The sequence below is a fragment of the Tachyglossus aculeatus genome, chromosome 19, assembly GCF_015852505.1.
Source record: "Tachyglossus aculeatus isolate mTacAcu1 chromosome 19, mTacAcu1.pri, whole genome shotgun sequence".
NCBI classification, from domain to species: domain Eukaryota; kingdom Metazoa; phylum Chordata; class Mammalia; order Monotremata; family Tachyglossidae; genus Tachyglossus; species Tachyglossus aculeatus.
The window spans coordinates 36,797,543-36,816,151 of record NC_052084.1 but is presented as its reverse complement, the minus strand read 5'-3'; the positions used below and the strand labels follow the sequence as shown (position 1 = coordinate 36,816,151).

General features: G+C 44.0%; 1 protein-coding gene across 1 annotated transcript in view; it reads left to right on the top strand.

Annotated features, from left to right (window-relative positions):
* The first annotated feature begins 2,430 nt into the window (after positions 1 to 2,430).
* Positions 2,431 to 18,609, top strand: part of ASCC3 (activating signal cointegrator 1 complex subunit 3) — a 281,982-nt gene continuing 265,803 nt past the window's right edge. The window contains exon 1 of the mRNA XM_038761176.1: positions 2,431 to 2,585. The gene's annotated coding sequence lies outside the window, so the exon portion shown is untranslated. The remainder of the gene's footprint in view (positions 2,586 to 18,609) is intronic.

Genomic DNA, 18,609 nt, shown 5'->3' with positions numbered 1-18,609 from the left:
CTTTCCAAGTGCTTAGTCCAGCGCTTTGCACACAGTAAGCGCTCACTACATACGATCGAATGAATAAATACGATTGAATGAATTAATAAGTGCCATTAAAAATGAATGAATGGATGAGCCAGCTTTATTTCTATTAATTCTGACGACTTCACACCCGTCCACGTGTTTTGTTGTCTCACACAGTGAGCGCTCACTACATATGATTGAATGAATGAATAAATGCCATTAAAAAAATGAATGAATAAATACGACAATGAATGAATTGTACTTTCCTAGCGCTTAGTCCAGTGCTCTGCACACAGTAAGCGCTCACTACATACGATTGAATGAATGAATAAATACGATTGAATGAATGAATGAATAAATGCCATTGAAAAATGAATGAATGGATGAGCTAGCTTTATTTCTATTTATTCTGACGACTTGACAGCCGTCCACGTGTTTTGTTGTCTCGCACAGTGAGCGCTCACTACATACGATCGAATGAATGAATAAATCCAATTGAATGAATGAATAAATGCCATTAAAAATGAACGAATGGCTGAGCTAGCTTTATTTCTATTAATTCTGACGACTTGACAGCCGTCCACGTGTTTTGTTGTCTCGCACAGTGAGCGCTCACTACATACAATTGAATAAATGAATGAATGAATACGACTGAATGAATAAATTGTACTTTCCAAGCGCTTAGTCCAGCGCTCTGCACACAGTAAGCGCTCACTACATACGATTGAATGAATGAATAAATACGATTGAATGAATGAATGAATAACTGTCATTAAAAAAATGAATGAATGGCTGAGCTAGCTTTATTTCTATTTCTTCTGACGATTTGACACCAGTCCACGTGTTTTGTTGTCTCACGCAGTGAGCGCTCACTACATACAATTGAATGAATGAATGAATACGACTGAATGAATGAATTGTACTTTCCAAGCGCTTAGTCCAGCACTCTGCACACAATAAGCGCTCACTACATACGATTGAATGAATGAATAAATCCGATTGAATGAATGAATGAATAAATGCCATTAAAAAACGAATGAATGGATGAACTAGCTTTATTTCTATTAATTCTGACAACTTGACAGCCGTCCACGTGTTTTGTTGTCTCACACAGTGAGTGCTCACTACATACAATTGAATGAATGAATGAATACGACTGAATGAATAAATTGTACTTTCCAAGCGCTTAGTCCAGCACTCTGCACACAGTAAGCACTCACTACATACGATTGAATGAATGAATAAATACGATTGAATGAATGAATGAATAACTGTCATTAAAAAAATGAATAAATAGCTGAGCTAGCTTTATTTCTATGTATTCTGACGACTTGACACCCGTCCAAGTGTTTTGTTGTCTCACACAGTGAGCGCTCACTACATACAATTGGATGAATGAATGAATACGACTGAATGAATGAATTGTACTTTCCAAGTGCTTAGTCCAGCACTCTGCACACAATAAGTGCTCACTACGTACGATTGAATGAATGAATAAATACGATTGAATGAATGAATGAATAAATGCCATTAAAAAATGAATGAATGGATGAGCTAGCTTTATTTCTATTAATCCTGACGACTTGACAGCCGTCCACGTGTTTTGTTGTCTCGCACAGTGAGCGCTCACTACATACGATTGAATGAGTGAGAGTGAATGAATGAATGAGTGAATGAGTGAATGAATGAGTGAATGAATGAATGAGTGAGTGAATGAGTGAATGAGTGAATGAGTGAATGAATGAATGAGTGAGTGAGTGAATGAGGGAATGAATGAGTGAATGAATGAATGAGTGAATGAATGAATGAATGAGTGAGTGAGTGAATGAGGGAATGAATGAGTGAATGAATGAATGAGTGAATGAATGAGTGAATGAGTGAATGAATGAGTGAATGAGTGAATGAATGAGTGAATGAATGAATGAATGAGTGAATGAATGAGTGAATGAGTGAGTGAATGAATGAATGAATGAGTGAATGAATGAGTGAATGAGTGAGTGAATGAGTGAATGAATGAGTGAATGAATGAGTGAATGAATGAATGAGTGAGTGAATGAATGAATGAGTGAATGAATGAATGAGTGAGTGAATGAATGAATGAATGAGTGAGTGAATGAATGAATGAATGAGTGAGTGAATGAATGAATGAATGAGTGAATGAATGAATGAATGAATGAGTGAATAGTGAATGAGTGAGTGAATGAATGAATGAATGAATGAAGGGGCATGACGCAGCCAGCTCTGACAAGAGCGAGCCCGCGCAGGCGCGGCCGGAGCGCGCGCGCGCGCGCGCGGGGAACGGGGGGGGGGGGCGTGCGTCGGTCGACGTGCCCACGCTGGCCCACGTGACCCACGTGGCCGGGGACTCGCGGAGCGGGCCGAGTGGGGCCCAGTCCGGGGCGGGGCCCCGGCCGTGCGGGTGGGCTCCTCACGCGGCCGGTCCGCGCGCGCGCCTCCCGCGTGGCGGGGCGGGAGGGTCGGTCCGGCAGTGAGGCCCGGAGGATGGAAAGCCACGGAGGAGGAGGACGAGGAGAAGGAGGACGAGGAGGAGAAGCGGAGCCCCGAGCCCGGCCCGTGAGGTGAGGGGACACCGACGTGAGGGGGGGGGCTCCCCGCCATCATGGCGCCCCGCCCGCCCGCCGTGAGGAGGATGGCGCCGGCCCCATCCCTCCCCTCTTCCTCCAACCCCACCGGGCCGACGGACACACCGGGCCCAATTCTCCTTTCATCATCATCATCATCAATCGTATTTATTGAGCGCTTACTGTGTGCAGAGCACTGGACTAAGCGCTTGGGGAGTACAAATTGGCATCACCTAGAGACAGTCCCTACCCAACCGTGGGCTCACAGTCTAGAAGACTCAGCGCTCAGTCCAGTGCCTTGCGCTCCCTAGAGAATAAGAAGAATAATGGTATTTATTAAGCGCGTACTACGTGCCAAGCACTGTTCTAAGCGCTGGGGAAGTTACAAGGTGATCAGGTTGTCCCCGCAGTCTTCATCCCCATTTTACAGATGAGGTCACTGAGGCACAGAGAAGTGAAGTGACTCGCCCAAAGTCACCCAGCTGACAAGTGGCGGAGCCGCGATTTGAACCCATGACCTCTGACTCCAAATAATAATAAGAATGGCATTTATTAAGCGCCTACTATGTGCCAAGCACTGTTCTAAGCGCTGGGGAAGTTACAAGGTGATCAGGTTGTCCCCGCAGTCTTCATCCCCGTTTTACAGATGAGGTCACTGAGGCACAGGGAAGGGAAGTGACTTGCCCAAAGTCACACAGCTGACATCTTTTAGACTGTGAGCCCACTGTTGGGTAGGGACTGTCTCTATATGTTGCCAACTTGTACTTCCAAGTGCTTAGTATAGTGCTCTGCACACAGTAAGCGCTCAGTAAATATGATTGATTGATTTGGCGGAGCCAGGATTTGAACCCATGACCTCTGACACCAAATAATAATAATAATAATAATCATGGCATTTATTAAGCGCCTACTATGTGCCAAGCACTGTTCTAAGCTCTGGGGAAGTTACAGGGTGATCAGGTTGTCCCCGCAGTCTTCATCCCCGTTTTACAGATGAGGTCACTGAGGCACAGGGAAATGAAGTGACTCGCCCAAAGTCACCCAGCTGGCAAGTGGCGGAGCTGGGATTTGAACCCATGACCTCTGACTCCAAATAATAATAATAATAATGCCTTTTATTAAGTGCTTACTATGTGCCAAGCACTGTTCTAAGCGCTGGGGAAGTTACAAGGTGATCAGGTTGTCCCCGCAATCTTCATCCCCATTTTACAGATGAGGTCACTGAGGCACAGGGAAGGGAAGTGACTTGCCCAAAGTCACACAGCTGACATCTTTTAGACTGTGAGCCCACTGTTGGGTAGGGACTGTCTCTATATGTTGCCAACTTGTACTTCCCAAGTGCTTAGTATAGTGCTCTGCACACAGTAAGCGCTCAGTAAATATGATTGATTTGGCGGAGCCAGGATTTGAACCCATGACCTCTGACACCAAATAATAATAATAATAATAATGGCATTTATTAAGCGCCTACTATGTGCCAAGCCCTGTTCTAAGCTCTGGGGAAGTTACAGGGTGATCAGGTTGTCCCCGCAGTCTTCATCCCCGTTTTACAGATGAGGTCACTGAGGCACAGGGAAGTGAAGTGACTCGCCCAAAGTCACCCAGCTGGCAAGTGGCGGAGCCGGGATTTGTACCCATGACCTCTGACTCCAAATAATAATAATGATAATAATAATAATAATAATAATGGCATTTATTAAGCGCTTACTATGTGCCAAGCACTTTTCTAAGCGCTGGGGAAGTTACAAGGTGATCAGGTTGTCCCCGCAGTCTTCATCCCCGTTTTACAGATGAGGTCACTGAGGCACAGGGAAGTGAGATGACTTGCCCAAAGTCACACAGCTGACATCGTTTAGACTGTGAGCCCACTGTTGGGTAGGGGCTGTCTCTCTATGTTGCCAACTTGGACTTCCCAAGCGCTTAGTACAGTGCTCTGCACACAGTAAGCGCTCAATAAATACGATTGATTGATTGGCGGAGCTGGGATTTGAACCCATGATCTCTGACTCCAGATAATAATAATAATGATAATGGCATTTATTAAGCGCCTACTATGTGCCAAGCACTGTTCTAAGCGCTGGGGAAGTTACAGGGTGATCAGGTTGTCCCCGCCATCTTCATCCCCATTTTACAGATGAGGTCACTGAGGCACAGAAAAGTGAAGTGACTTGCCCAAAGTCCCCCAGCTGACATTTGGCGGAGCCGGGATTTGAACCCATGACCTCTGACTCGAAATAATAATGATAATAATGGCATTTATTAAGCGCTTACTATGTGCAAAGCACTGTTCTAAGTGCTGGGGAGGATACAAAGTGATTAGGTTGTCCCACGTGGCGCTCACCGACTTAATCCCCATTTTACAGATGAGGTCACTGAGGCACAGAGAAGTGAAGTGACTCGCCCAAAGTCACCCAGCTGACAAGTGGCGGAGCCGGGATTTGAACCCATGATCTCTGACTCCAAATAATAATAATAATAATAATAATAATAATAATAATAATGATAGCATTTATTAAGCGCTTACTATGTGCCAAGCACTGTTCTAAGCGCTGGGGAAGTTACAGGGTGATGAGGTTGTCCCCGCAGTCTTCATCCCCATTTTACAGATGAGGTCACTGAGGCACAGGGAAGTGAAGTGACTTGCCCAAAGTCACACAGCTGACATCTTTTAGACTGTGAGCCCACTGTTGGGTAGGGACTGTCTCTATATGTTGCCAACTTGTACTTCCCAAGCGCTTAGTACAGTGCTCTTCACACAGTAAGCGCTCAATAAATATGATTGATTGATTGATTTGGCGGAGCTGGGATTTGAATCCATGACCTCTGACTCCAAATAATAATAATAATAATAATAATAATAATAATAATAATAATAATGATAATGGCATTTATTAAGCGCCTACTATGTGCCAAGCACTGTTCTAAGCGCTGGGGAAGTTACAGGGTGATCAGGTTGTCCCCACAGTCTTCATCCCCATTTTACAGATGAGGTCACTGAGGCACAGAGAAGTAAAGTGACTCGCCCAAAGTCACCCAGCTGACGTGGCGGAGCCGGGATTTGAACCCATGACCTCTGACTCCAAATAATAATATTAATAATGGTATTTATTAATGGCTTACTAGGTGCAAAGCACTGTTCTAAGTGCTGGGGAGGATACAAAGTGATTAGGTTGTCCCACGTGGGGCTCACAGACTTAATCCCCATTTTACAGATGAGTGAACTGAGGCACAGAGAAGTCAAGTAACTTGCCCAAAGTCACACAGCTGACAAGTGGCGGAGCTGGGATTTGAACCCATGACCTCCGACTCCAAAGCCTGTGCTCTTTCCACTGAACCACACTGCTTCTCTACCTTCCCCATCCACACTTACACCCAAACGCACAAACCCACATACAGTCCCACACTAGGCCTACCTTCACCATCTGCACTTATTTACACACATACATTTCCACGCTAGACACACCATCACAGAGAAGCAGCGGGGCTCAGTGGAAAGACCACGGCCTTAGGAGGCAGCGGGTCGTGGGTTCAAATCCCGACCCCGCCGCCTGTCAGCTGGGTGACTTTGGGTGAGTCACTTCTCTGAGACTCATTTTTTTTTTTTATGGCATTTATTAAGCGGTTACTATGTGCAAAGCACTGTTCTAAGCGCTGGGGGATACATGGTGATCAGGTTGTCCCACGTGGAGCTCACAGTCTTAATCCCCATATTACAGATAATAATAATAATAATAATAATAATGGTATTTGTTAAGCGCTTACTATGTGCAAAGCACTGTTCTAAGCGCTGGGGGGGATACATGGTGATCAGGTTGTCCCACGTGGAGCTCACAGTCTTAATCCCCATTTTACAGATGAGGTAACGGGCTCAGAGAAGTGAAGTGACTTGCCCAAGGTCACACAGCAGACAAGTGGTGGAGTCAGGATTCGAACCCATGACCTCTGACTCCAAAGCCCAGGCTCTTTCCACTGAGCCACGCTGCTGGAAAATGGAGATTAAGACTGAGCCCCACGTGGGACAAATTTATCACCAATCAATCAATTGTATTTATTGAGCGGCTTACTGTGTGCAGAGCACTGTACTAAGCGCTTGGGAAGTACAAGTTGGCAACATATAGAGACGGTCCCTACCCAACAGTGGGCTCACAGTCTAGAAGGGGGAGACAGAGAACAAAACCAAACATATTAACAAAATGAAATAAATAGAATAGATATGTAATAAATAATAATAATAATGTTGGTATTTGTTAAGCGCTTACTATGTGCAAAGCACTGTTCTAAGCACTGGGGTAGATACAAGGTAATCAGGTTGTCCCACAAGGCTCACAGTCTTCATCCTGGAACTGAGGCCCAGAGAAGTGAAGTGACTTGCCCAACGTCACACAGCTGACAAGTGGTGGAGCTGGGATTTGAACCTGCGACCTCTGACTCCAAAGCTCGTGCTCTTTCCACTGAGCCACGTTGCTTCCCCTACAAGTAAAATAAATAAATAGAGTAATAAATACGTACAAACATATATACAGGTGCTGCGAGGAAGGGAAGGAGGTGGGGGGGGGGATGGAGAGGGGGAGGAAAACAGTGCTTTGCACATAGTAAATGCTTAACAAATACCCAAAAGTAATTAATTAATCCCGGATTCCCTCTTGTCAGCTGGGTGACTTGGGGCAAGTCACTTCTCTGAGCCTCATTTCCCCCACCTGGAAAATGGAGATTAAGACTGAGCCCCACATGGAGCAACCTGATCACCAGCGCTTAGAACAGTGCTTTGCACATAGTAAGCGCTTAACAAATACCGAAAAGTAATTAATTAACCCCGGATTCCCGCTTATCAGCTGGGTGACTTGGGGCAAGTCACTTCTCTGAGCCTCAGTTCCCCCTGTGGAAAATGGGGATTAAGACTGTGAGCCCCACGTGGGACAGCCTGATCACCAGCGCTTAGAACAGTGCTTTGCACATAGTAAGCGCTTAACAAATACCCAAAAGTAATTAATTAACCCCAGATTCCCGCTTATCAGCTGGGTGACTTTGGGCAAGTCACTTCTTTGAGCCTCAGTTCCCCCATCTGGAAAATGGGGATTAAGACTGTGAGCCCCACGTGGGACAAATTTATCACCAGCGCTTAGAGCAGTGCTTTGCACAAAGTAAGCGCTTAACAAATACCAAAAAGTAATTAATTAACCCCGGCTTGCCGCTTGTCAGCTGGGTGACTTTGGGCAAGTCACTTCTCTGGGCCTCAGTGACCTCATCTATAAAATGGGGATTGACGTGGGACAACCTGATTCATTCATTCAGTCATATTTATTGAGCGCTTACTGTGTGCAGAGCACTGTACTAAGCGCTTGGGAAGTACAAGTTGGCAACATATAGAGACGGTCCCTACCCAACAGTGGGCTCACCTTGTATCCTCCCAGCACTTAGAACAGTACTTTGCACGCAGTAAATGCTTAAGTAGCAAAAATTAATTAACCCCAGGTGGCCCAACTTTGACAATCCGGCCCTCCCCTCGCCCCTTTTTTCCAGCCACCCCATCCCCCTGTCCGGGCCCAACCCGAGCGGGGCGAGGGACGGACCGAACACGAGGCCAGATTGTACTTTCCAAGCGCTTAGTCTAGTGTTCAGAGCACAGTAAGCGCTCAATAGAGAAGCAGCATGGCTCAGTGGAAAGACCACGGGTTTAGGAGTCAGAGACAAAACGCGGCTCCACATGTCTATTGTGTGACCTTAACTCCATTTAACTTCTCTGGGCCTCAGTTCCCTCATCTGCAAAATGGGGATTATGACTGTGAGCCCCACGTGGGACAACCTGATCACCATGTATTTCCCCCCCCACCGAGCTTAGAACAGTGCTTCACACATAGCACTTAACAGATGCCATTACTACTGTTATTATTTATAAATACGATTGAATGAATGAATGAGGCCAATCTGCCAGGCCTCCGTAAGCCAACGAAGGCCCTCTTTCTTCCCCAACCCCCTGCCCTCGGCCGGTTTGTTTTCGGTTCACTTTCCGAGGCCCGTTTAGTTTCCTTTTTTCAGTTTCCTTCACCGGTGGAACACAAACACCCAACTCCTCCCTGGGCCGGCTGCCAAGTTGGGTGGAAAAATGTCCCGGGACCAACTCAGGACGGGACGGAAAAGTTGGCCAACTTTGGAAAGATGCGGCCTTTTGGGTTGGAGGTCCGGTGCCTTTCACACGGAGGGGCGGGGCAGAAGAGAGAAAATTGCACATTTTCAGCTCGTTTCCAGGGCAGCGCCTTGGCAGCTGTTGGAACCGGTTTTTCTCCTCTGCTTCCCTGACTTGAAACGAGCTCCATCGGATCCGTCGCCTCCGGATTGATTGGAAAGGCTTGACTTGGAAGAAAAATGGGATTCATTTAAGCGTCAAGCGCCACGTTATCCCCAAATCCAGTATAATGTGGATCTAAGGGCGGGGAGAAGCTCTTTTCTGCTTTTGTAATGCCAAGTGGAAATGACGTGGGAAGCAGTATTGCCCAGTGGAAAGGAGCACGAGTCTGGGAGTCGGAGAACCTGAGTTCTAATTCCGGTTCTGCTGTGTGACCTTGGGGAGGGTGCTTTACTCCTCCGGGCCTCAGTTACCTCATCTGTAAAATGGAGATTGACAGTGAGCCCCAAGAGGGACAGGGGACTGTGTCCAACACGATTTGCTTGCATCCACCCCAGCGCTTAGAGAAGTAGCGTGACTTAATGGAAAGAGGCCGGGCTTGGGAGTCAGAGGTCATGGGTTCTAATCCTGGCTCCACCACTTGTCCGCTCTGTGACTTTGGGCAAGTCACTTCACTTCTCTGGGCCTCAGTTACCTCATCTGTAAAATGGGGATTAAGACTGTGAGCCCCATGTGGGACAACCTGATTACCTTGTATCTACCCAGAGCTTAGAACAGTGCTTCACACAGAATAAGTGCTTAACAAATACCATTATTATTATTGTTATAGTGCTTGGCACATGGTAAGCGCTTAACAAATACCACAGTTATTATTAATATTATTCTCTGTGCCTCAATTCCCTCATCCGCAGAATGGGAATTTGATCCCTGTCCTCCCTCCTACTTAGATTCTGAGCCCCATGTGGGACCTGAATGTCTTGTATCTGCTGAGATACCCCTGAGGAAGCAGCATGTCCTAGTGGCAAGAGTACGGGCTTTGGAGTCAGAGGATATGGGTTCTAATTCCGCCTCTGCCACTTGTCAGCTGTGTGACCTTGGGCAAGTTGCTTCAATTCTCTGGGCCTCAGTTACCTTATCTGTAAAATGGGGGCTAAGACTGTGAGCCCCACGTGGGACAACCTGATTACCTCGTATCCACCCCAGCGCTTAGAACAGTACTTGGCACATTGTAAGTGCTTAACAAATACCATTATTATTATTATTACTACCCCAGTGCTTAATACAGTCCTTGGTAGATGGAATGAATGAATTAACAAATGCTATTGTTATTATAATTGTTATTGTTAAAATGAAGACAATTTGTTTTACTTTATACCACTGATAAGCGTCTACTACATTCCCATTCGTACATCCTTCTCTATTCTCAAGATATGCCTAAGGGAAAGATGCCTGCTTTTAGGGTGAGACATGTGAACAGAGATTAACCCCCTCCCCATACTAAATGTAAATTCTTCACCTCCTCTGCTGCCCCCAGGCATGCTGCAACTGTTTTGCTTGATTTCCCTCCTTCCCTGGTTTCTTCTGGGCAGGCCAATGCCATCATGGGTGTGATTGCAAAGGAAATTTACTAATATTATATGCCTGAGCATGTCATTGAGGGAATCTTCCATAGTGGGAATTGTCACTCTTTAATATTGTATTGTAGTTTCCCAAGCACTTCGTACAGTGCTCTGCACACAGTAAGCGCTTAATAAGTGCAATTGAATGAATAATAATATGTATGTCATCAGAATTTGAGTGTCTTCTATATCCGTTGCCATAGGGACTTTTCATAATAAAACAATTTTTGACATGTCCCACAAAATGTTCATTTTATTAGCAAGGTATAGATTTTGCGGGCTTGAAAAACTGTTAACCAGAGACAATTATCAGGCTTTATTTTCAGATAAAAGTCTGGGGTACTTTTCCAAAAATCCAGTTTTATTTGATGCTTTTTATTAACAAGCAACAATATAATCTACCGTACAAGTGTTTCTTCAATAATATTGCTCCTTTGGGCATTTGCAAGTGTTTCAGATGACTAAATAAACTGGACATAACAGCTACCTGTTGGCTGCTTGTTGGCATACATAGCTTAGATTCTTAATTGTGGATATTGGATTCTAGCATCAGTCCAAAATCGAACAATATCCACATCTTGGATTTGAGTAGTAACTTTATATTGAAACAAAAACTGTTCATGGACGCCAACTGTACTAGGAAACCTCAGATACTTTATAAAAGGGGAGAAGTGAAATCCTTGCAGGGATTTCGGCCAGTACTTCCAGATGTCACATTCCAAAATGCATGCTGATTCCACTGACAGCAGTAGGGAAATGGACAATTTAACTACAGATGCCTCGGTTGACGATGACTATGTTGTAAGCCAATTTAAGTCCAATGTAGGGATTAAAATTTTTTGAAAAGTTTAACAGTTACAATTTTTGAGGGGAGATTAATTGTAGTAGAATGTTTTTGGGGTAGACATTGGATTAAATAGGCAAAAGTCCTAAATATATGCACATATATAGCTAGATACTGCCACATTATTTAATGGCTTTATCATTTATAGCTGTGCGTGGGCTGATGATCAATAAAATACTTACATTTTCCTTTTTAATTTCAGAACTGTTTTTGAAAAATGTAAGCTTTTCCCCAAGCTCTCCCCTTTCTGTTATTCACCTCATGTTCCAGTACCTAAGTATTCACATTTAAAACTTTACAAAGAGTCAGGTTTTGGGGGAAAAAATCTTCACTTTGGCTTTGGGCCAGTTGACGACAGGGGCTCAGCGCACTTCATTTCAGCAGTGACCAGTCAGTATGTTTTCTTTGGAAATCACTTTTTAATGTTTTACTGACGACAAATGTGATGTTCCAATTGAACAGAGATACTTTGTTTTGTTTCCGGGCCTCAAATATTTGTCTGATCGATCTCTCTGGGTTTGTGAGGTCTGAATATTAGTTACGTTTTTAGCAGTTGCAATTTCAGTCTTCCATTCAGACAGAATCCTATAGGGAATGCTTCTGATTGCTACCAAAAAGCTACAATAAATAAACCAGTGTGGATGTTCTCAGCATCCCAGAAATTAATTAGTTTTTTTTTTTCCCCAGAAGCCATACTGTTGCTGTCAAAGGTCTTAATGTGTTGCTTTCTGGGTCTTGTTTGCTGAATGAAAACAACATTTTTTTTCCATCTTTGCCATTTAACTTTTCTTTTGGTAGTCATACTGTTAGAATTAGCAAAACCTGTATAGAGGTAACTCTAATTGTAGAGTTTGAAGTTAGACGAATAAATGATTGGGAGTGTTTTTGAAAGGCCTTATTGGCAGAAATGGTTATAAAATTAAGCAAGCCCACGGAAGAACTTGTTACTACTGCTACTTAATATTTATAAGCCTTAACAGCAAGTGAGTTCCTAGGGACATATCTGACTAGAGAAATAGTATAATGAATGTTCTTTCAGTCTGTGATTTTTGTGGGTACTGTCAAGGAAGTCAACTGCTCCGAGAGTGTAATTTTGTCATGTAGGTAGAGGTCCACGTGAAATTTAGATAGCAATGGCATCCGTAAAATGGGGATTCAGTACCTGTTCTCCTTCCTACTTAGACTGTGAGCTATGTGTAGGACAGGGTCTGTGTCTGACCTGAACATCTTGTATCTTCCCCAGTACAGTACTCGACACATAGTAAGTGCATAACAAATATCTAATGACTAAGGCTGTGTGGTAGAGAAAGTTCATATGTACCTCTTCCCAGATGCCATCCCTGATGCCAGATTAATGTAATTGCTGTTTGCCGCTCTTTACAGTCAAAGGTAAATGATAAAATTAAATGTTTTTCCAAATCCTTGGCATAAGAGCTTTCATGATTTAATTTGTCTGTACGCTCTGATACCTTACCTTGGATTTGTTCAGTACTTTGTAATTTTTCTGAAGTGCTTTCACATCCCAAATGATACTGATCGCATCCCTCTTAAAGGTGGTGATAGAAATCGGAACATAAACATTATCTCTTTTTTATGGTATTTTTTAAGTGCTTACTAAGTGCCAGCCACTGTACGAATCATTATTTTATATATGAAAAAACAAACACAGAAAAGTTACGAGACTATCGCAATGCTAACATCAGGCTAGAGGCAGGATTAAAACTTCCAAAAACACCCTCTCTTCCTGAGACCCAGGCTAGAGGCAGGATTAAAACTTCCAAAAGCACCTTCTCTTCCTGAGACCCAGCAGCATTTTCATGGAAAACATTGGTTTGTGAACTCCTGGAACCTTGGATAGTCAGTTAGGACTATCATTTAGGACAGAAAAGCAGTTTTTAAGATAAATGACTTCCTTGTCTGTCTTTGGTTTGTACAGCCAGTGATGGACAACCCAAATAATGCACAGAAGGCATTATTTACAAATAGTAAATATACAAACATTTTAAGGAAAGCATAACTGCAATATAGTGTATAAGAATGCAAAATACAAGCCAGTATGAATAAATATCAATAAATAGATAACAGTATTTATAAACAGTGCATCTTTCCTTGAAAAAAACAACTTTATTCAATCCACATCCATTCAGCTATTGATGAAAAGCACTTGGAAGTGAATTAAAGCTCTCTCTATGTCTATGCTTTCTGTTCAATAATATATTTATATACTTCAACTGCTAAAAGCATTAAGATTTGCAACCTTTATTTACTTTGCCAAAGTTTTAGTTGTTTAATCAGAACCTTGTAAACAATTCTCTATTGTCTCCTAGCATACAGAGGGAAGCCTGCACAGCCAGGGCCCATATTTCAGTCGTTAAATAGACCTGAGAAGTATGCCCATTTGAAGGATAGTGCAAATTGATCTTGGGCCCCATCTCTGCCTCTCTTTAACCCTTAATACAGATTCTGGGTTTATGATTGCGGAAAGGGAAGGAGAGAATAAGAATAAAATCGGGGAGGGTGTTCTCAGGGAGTGGGGGGAAGAGGGAGAGGAGGAGAAAGCTAGTGTACCTTCTGGCTCTTTGGGAGTTCACCTCTTGCATTTTTGCGTCCTTCACACCAGCTGTTAGGTGAAAAGGTGTTGAAGCATTTTTACCCCCATCAAGGTTCAAGTGTTACATGTGACTTGAGAAGCAGCATGGGCTAGTGGAAAGAGCATGGGCCCAAGAGTTAGAGGACCTGGGTTCTAATCCTGGCTCTGCCACTTGCCTGCTGTGTGTGACCTTGGGAAAATCAGTTATCTGCTTCAGTTTCCTTATTTCTAAAATGAAGATTAAAAATATCTCCTCTTAGACTGTGAGCCCCATGAGGGATAGGGCTTATGTCTGTCCTGATTATGTTGTATCTATCTCAGCGCTTAGTACAGTGCTTGGCACATAGTAAACACTTAACTAATACCCTCAGTTATTAATGAAGTTATTAGACAAAAAGGTCTTAATCTGGCCAACCGGGAATCAGGGGAACGATTTGAAAAATGGAATCAAATTGTCGGGGCCATCCTGACTTCTCTGTGCAGGGTGAATTTGAGGGCAGAAATGGTGACTGGTGGGGCAAGGCCTGTGAGGGAGGTTGCAGTAAATTCACTTGGAAATGAACCTTAGTCATGCCAAGACTTGTGGTAATGAAGAGGCAGGATGGGTTTTGCGATTGGGTGGTAGAGTGGGTCCCAGAGGTGAGAGGAGCCAAAGACTGGGCCAGCCTGAAACGACTGGGTTACTGCCACTGCCGTCAGGGTTGAAATTAGCAGGGTGGTCACTGACCAGGACCCCTGGTTAATAGAGCTTGCTGCTATGCGTAATATTTAAAGAGCTTCTTCTCAGGCACCCTCCCTTGCAACATAATTGGCTTCGGTGTCATTAAATGGAGGAGCCTGAAATGTGGATTGAAGGGCAAGGGTTTTGGTATAATTAGAAGGAGCAGCAAATGGGAGGAAAGCTGGCATCATTGGTTTCCTGGGCAGGGTTCAGTCTTGCACACTTGATAGGGCGGCAAGGCTTGAGAGGAGCCAGTAATTCCGGGCACGCACCAGGGACCTGGAAGTCCATTCTGGTCTCGTTGGTGTGTGGCAAGTATAGGCAGGCAGATTCCAGCGTGAGGGATTTGAAAGTCAGGCCATCTGGATGAAGTAGATCCTGTGAGGGAAAGCTCGCATACTTCCACAGGCCCACGACCCAGCTTTTGCTCGGCCAGGCTGGTAGCAGAGGGCACCGTAGCAGAGGGCACCATTGCAGGTGAGGTTGAGGTGGATGCGGGGGAGGGTTTGAAGCCTCAAGCCTCGTTACGTGACCTGGAAATGAATCTGGGGGCTGGACCGGTGCTGGATTCTGCTTGGACCTGTGTGCCCTCGGGAGCCCCAGATGGCTACCACTCCTCACATGAGATCAAAGCAGCAAGGCAATGCCTACTGAGCCTATACCTCCAGGAATAGGGTCCTTGATGAAGCTATTGAGGCTTCTCCCACACTCTAACACAGCTATTTTGGAAGAATGTACGATTCTGTTTTAATGAAAGAAATGAAAATGCTCTTCTTACAGGGTCTCCATACCATGAGCAGCAGGTTTATGCTTTGCCATAAATAAGGCATTTTTGAAGGCTTCAATTTTACTCTTGAATTTACCAAGACATGAATCCAGCACTTTAGTTGTCCTTTAATCCAATTGATATACTCATTAATTCTTAAACCTTGGATGAATCATCTTCTATTGTTCCTGAATCTTGGTTAATAGAATGAGTATAAGTCCTTTCAAGTGGGCTGGACAATTTGCTTCTCTGCTACTTAATGTACAGCTGGGATAATAATCTGAGAACATATCGTTACCCTCCAAGAGAACAGATAAATGCCAAGCATTACTGAGAATACTCTCCACCTTTATTGTGATAAATGCAATTTATTTTAAAATGTCAAAACTGGGGTTGTGTAATGCATAAAAGTAATAAAATCTCACCAATATGACCTCACTAGTAGGTCAGTGGTATATTTTGAGCATTTACCATGTGAACTAACTTTAGTCTTGGGAGAGTACAACAGGGCTGATAGAAACATTCCCTGCCCGCCATGAGCTTACAGGCTACTAATAAAGAAAAGGCTGAAATTGGCAGGACTATTTTATTAGTTGTCGAGTGAAAGAGTGAGGATTATAGCTCTTTTTTAAAAAAGGGGAAGGTACAGGAGTTAGAAAGAGATTACTCTGTATAAGAAGTGTCAGAATGAGAGCAGTGGAGCTTAAAATGTGCTTTCTATTCACAGAGCAAGCCTGGGATGGGATTCTGTACACCACCTTTCCAGTCTGGTCTGAAGGGCCTCATCTGAGAATGAGTGAATGAGCAGGCCAGTCGTGGGCCAGCTCTTGGTTCCTTGTTCAAAGCATCCAACAGAGGTGTCAGTGCTAATTAGTAGTAATAGTTTTGGGGATGAGAATGAGCTGGATCCAACCAACTAAGCTCATCTCATATAGGCTTCAAATATCTGACATATGGTTCAGTCCTTTGGCCACCATTGACTCAAGTCTGACTTTAATGATCTAACAATAAAAGGTCTCCTTCTCCAAGCCCCTAAGTTACCCACTGTCCTGGGCTTTGCATTTTTGTACCTAATATAGCTCTGGGTGCATAGCCGAATGCCAGAAGTGGACTCCTTCATGAGCCTTCCTCTTGCTGGCTGGAACAATATAGTTATCCTTCTGCACCTCGTCTGTCTGAGGACGTAGGTATGCTAGAACATTATCAAGCTCAGTGTAATTATAAATAGTAACTTTGCATTCTAAACGACTTATGAGCAGATGCTACCGTGACTAGTGGAAGCTGCCTACTGGCCTTTAATACTGGAATTCTACCTTTGGCACTGTTTGGCCAGAGCTTGAGTAAAGTCAGTTTTGTGGTTCCCAATGAGTTCTGGCTGCCTGCTTGAACTTCAGTTTTACCGGGAGTATGTAAACTTGTTACTAGAAGGCAAGCCGGGGTGGAGAAGGATGTTGGCTAGCTGGGTTTTTTGGAGATGTTTCTTTCCCTGAATTTGAATTGAAGAGGTGAGCCTTTAAATAAGGTTTTTAAGTAGGTAGTTGAGGGTTTTGTTTTTTTTTAAAGGTTCTTATCCTGCATTCATCAGTCCTAGGTCTTGCAGGGTTTTACTGTATCAGACTCCTCTCTGATCTCCCATCCTCTTGTCTCTCCCCACTTCAATCCATACTTTACGCCGCTGCCCGGATTGTCTTTGTCTAGAAACGCTCTGGGCATGTTACTCCCCTCCTCAAAAATCTCCAGTGGCTACCAATCAACTTTCGCATCAGGCAGAAACTCCTCACCCTGGGCTTCAAGGCTGTCCATCACCTCGCCCCCTCCTACATCACCTCCCCTCTCTCCTTCTACAGGCCAGCCCGCACCCTCCGCTCCTCTGCCGCTAATCTCCTCACCATGTCTCGTTCTCGCCTGTCCCGCCGTCGACCCCCGGCCCATGCCATTCCCCTGGCCTGGAATGCTCTCCCTCCCCACATCCACCAAGCTAGCTCTCTTCCTCCCTTCAAGGCCCTACTGAGAGCTCACCTCCTCCAGGAGGCCTTCCCAGACTGAGCCCCCTCCTTCCTCTCCCCCCCATCCCCCCGCCTTACCTCCTTCCCTTCCCCACAGCACCTGTATATATGTATATATGTTTCTACATATTTATTACTCTATTTTACTTGTACATATCTATTCTATTTATTTTATTTTGTCAATATGTTTGGTTTTGTTCTCTGTCTCCCGCTTCTAGACTGTGAGCCCACTGTTGCGTAGGGACCGTCTCTATATGTTGCCAACTTCTACTTCCCAAGTGCTTAGTGCAGTGCTCTGCACACAGTAAGCGCTCAATAAATGCGATTGATTGATTGATTTTACAAATGAGAATTCAATGAAGCTGGGACCTCAGCATTTATGACTTGTCTCCCAGATGCAGGGGCCAAGCAATCAACCAATAGTATTTAATTAGCATCTACTATACCAGTGCTTAGAACAGTGCTTGGCACATAGTAAGCGCTTAACAAATACCAACATTATTATTACTATGCACAAAGCACTCTACTAATGGTTTGAGAGTACAGTAGAATTAGCAGACCAGATCTCCGCCTTCAAGGAGCTTGCATTCTACCTCAAATCAATACAGATGACATTGGCTGATTGATGGGAACCTTTCCAGACTTGTTGAAAATCATTTGTTTTTGAAGACATGCTTTTTTGGACACCATTAACTGGGAGCCAACACTGGAATCGTACTACTTAAAACATCACTTAGCCATTTAGTCAGTTGGTCAGTTGTATTTCCTTGAGTGCTTACTTTGTGCAGAGCACTGTACTAAGAGTTTGGGAGAGTACAATATAACAGTACAGACACATTCTCTGCTCACAGTGAGCTTACAGTCTAGAAGACAGATTTCTACCCTTCTTGAAAAGATTCAAAAACGTGCGAAGTTACAGTAATTGAGTGAAAAAATGTGGAATCAAGGCACTTTCTGGTTCTGTATTTTTTCAGTGTTATCAGTGTGACGGGTGTTTTGTAACTTGAGCTGTGAAAGGCTTAAAAACCTCTCGCAAGTCAGAAGCATAGGATTTAAAGCCAAGCATTAAATGAAGCCTAAAAGATGTCCATGTTGAATGATTTACCTTCTCTCTAAAAGGGGATAATAATAATTACGCCATTAAGCACTTATTGTGTGCCAAGCGCTGGAGTAGATTTGAAATTGGACACCATTCCTGTCTCCAAGAAGCTAACAATCATTTTTTATTCCGTATTTTCCCAATGAGGAAAATATTTTCTCATAGAGGTATTAGGTTCATAGAGGTAAGTGACTTGCTCAAGGTTACACAAGGGGCCAGTAGAAGATCTGAGATGTAAACCTGTTTTCTAAA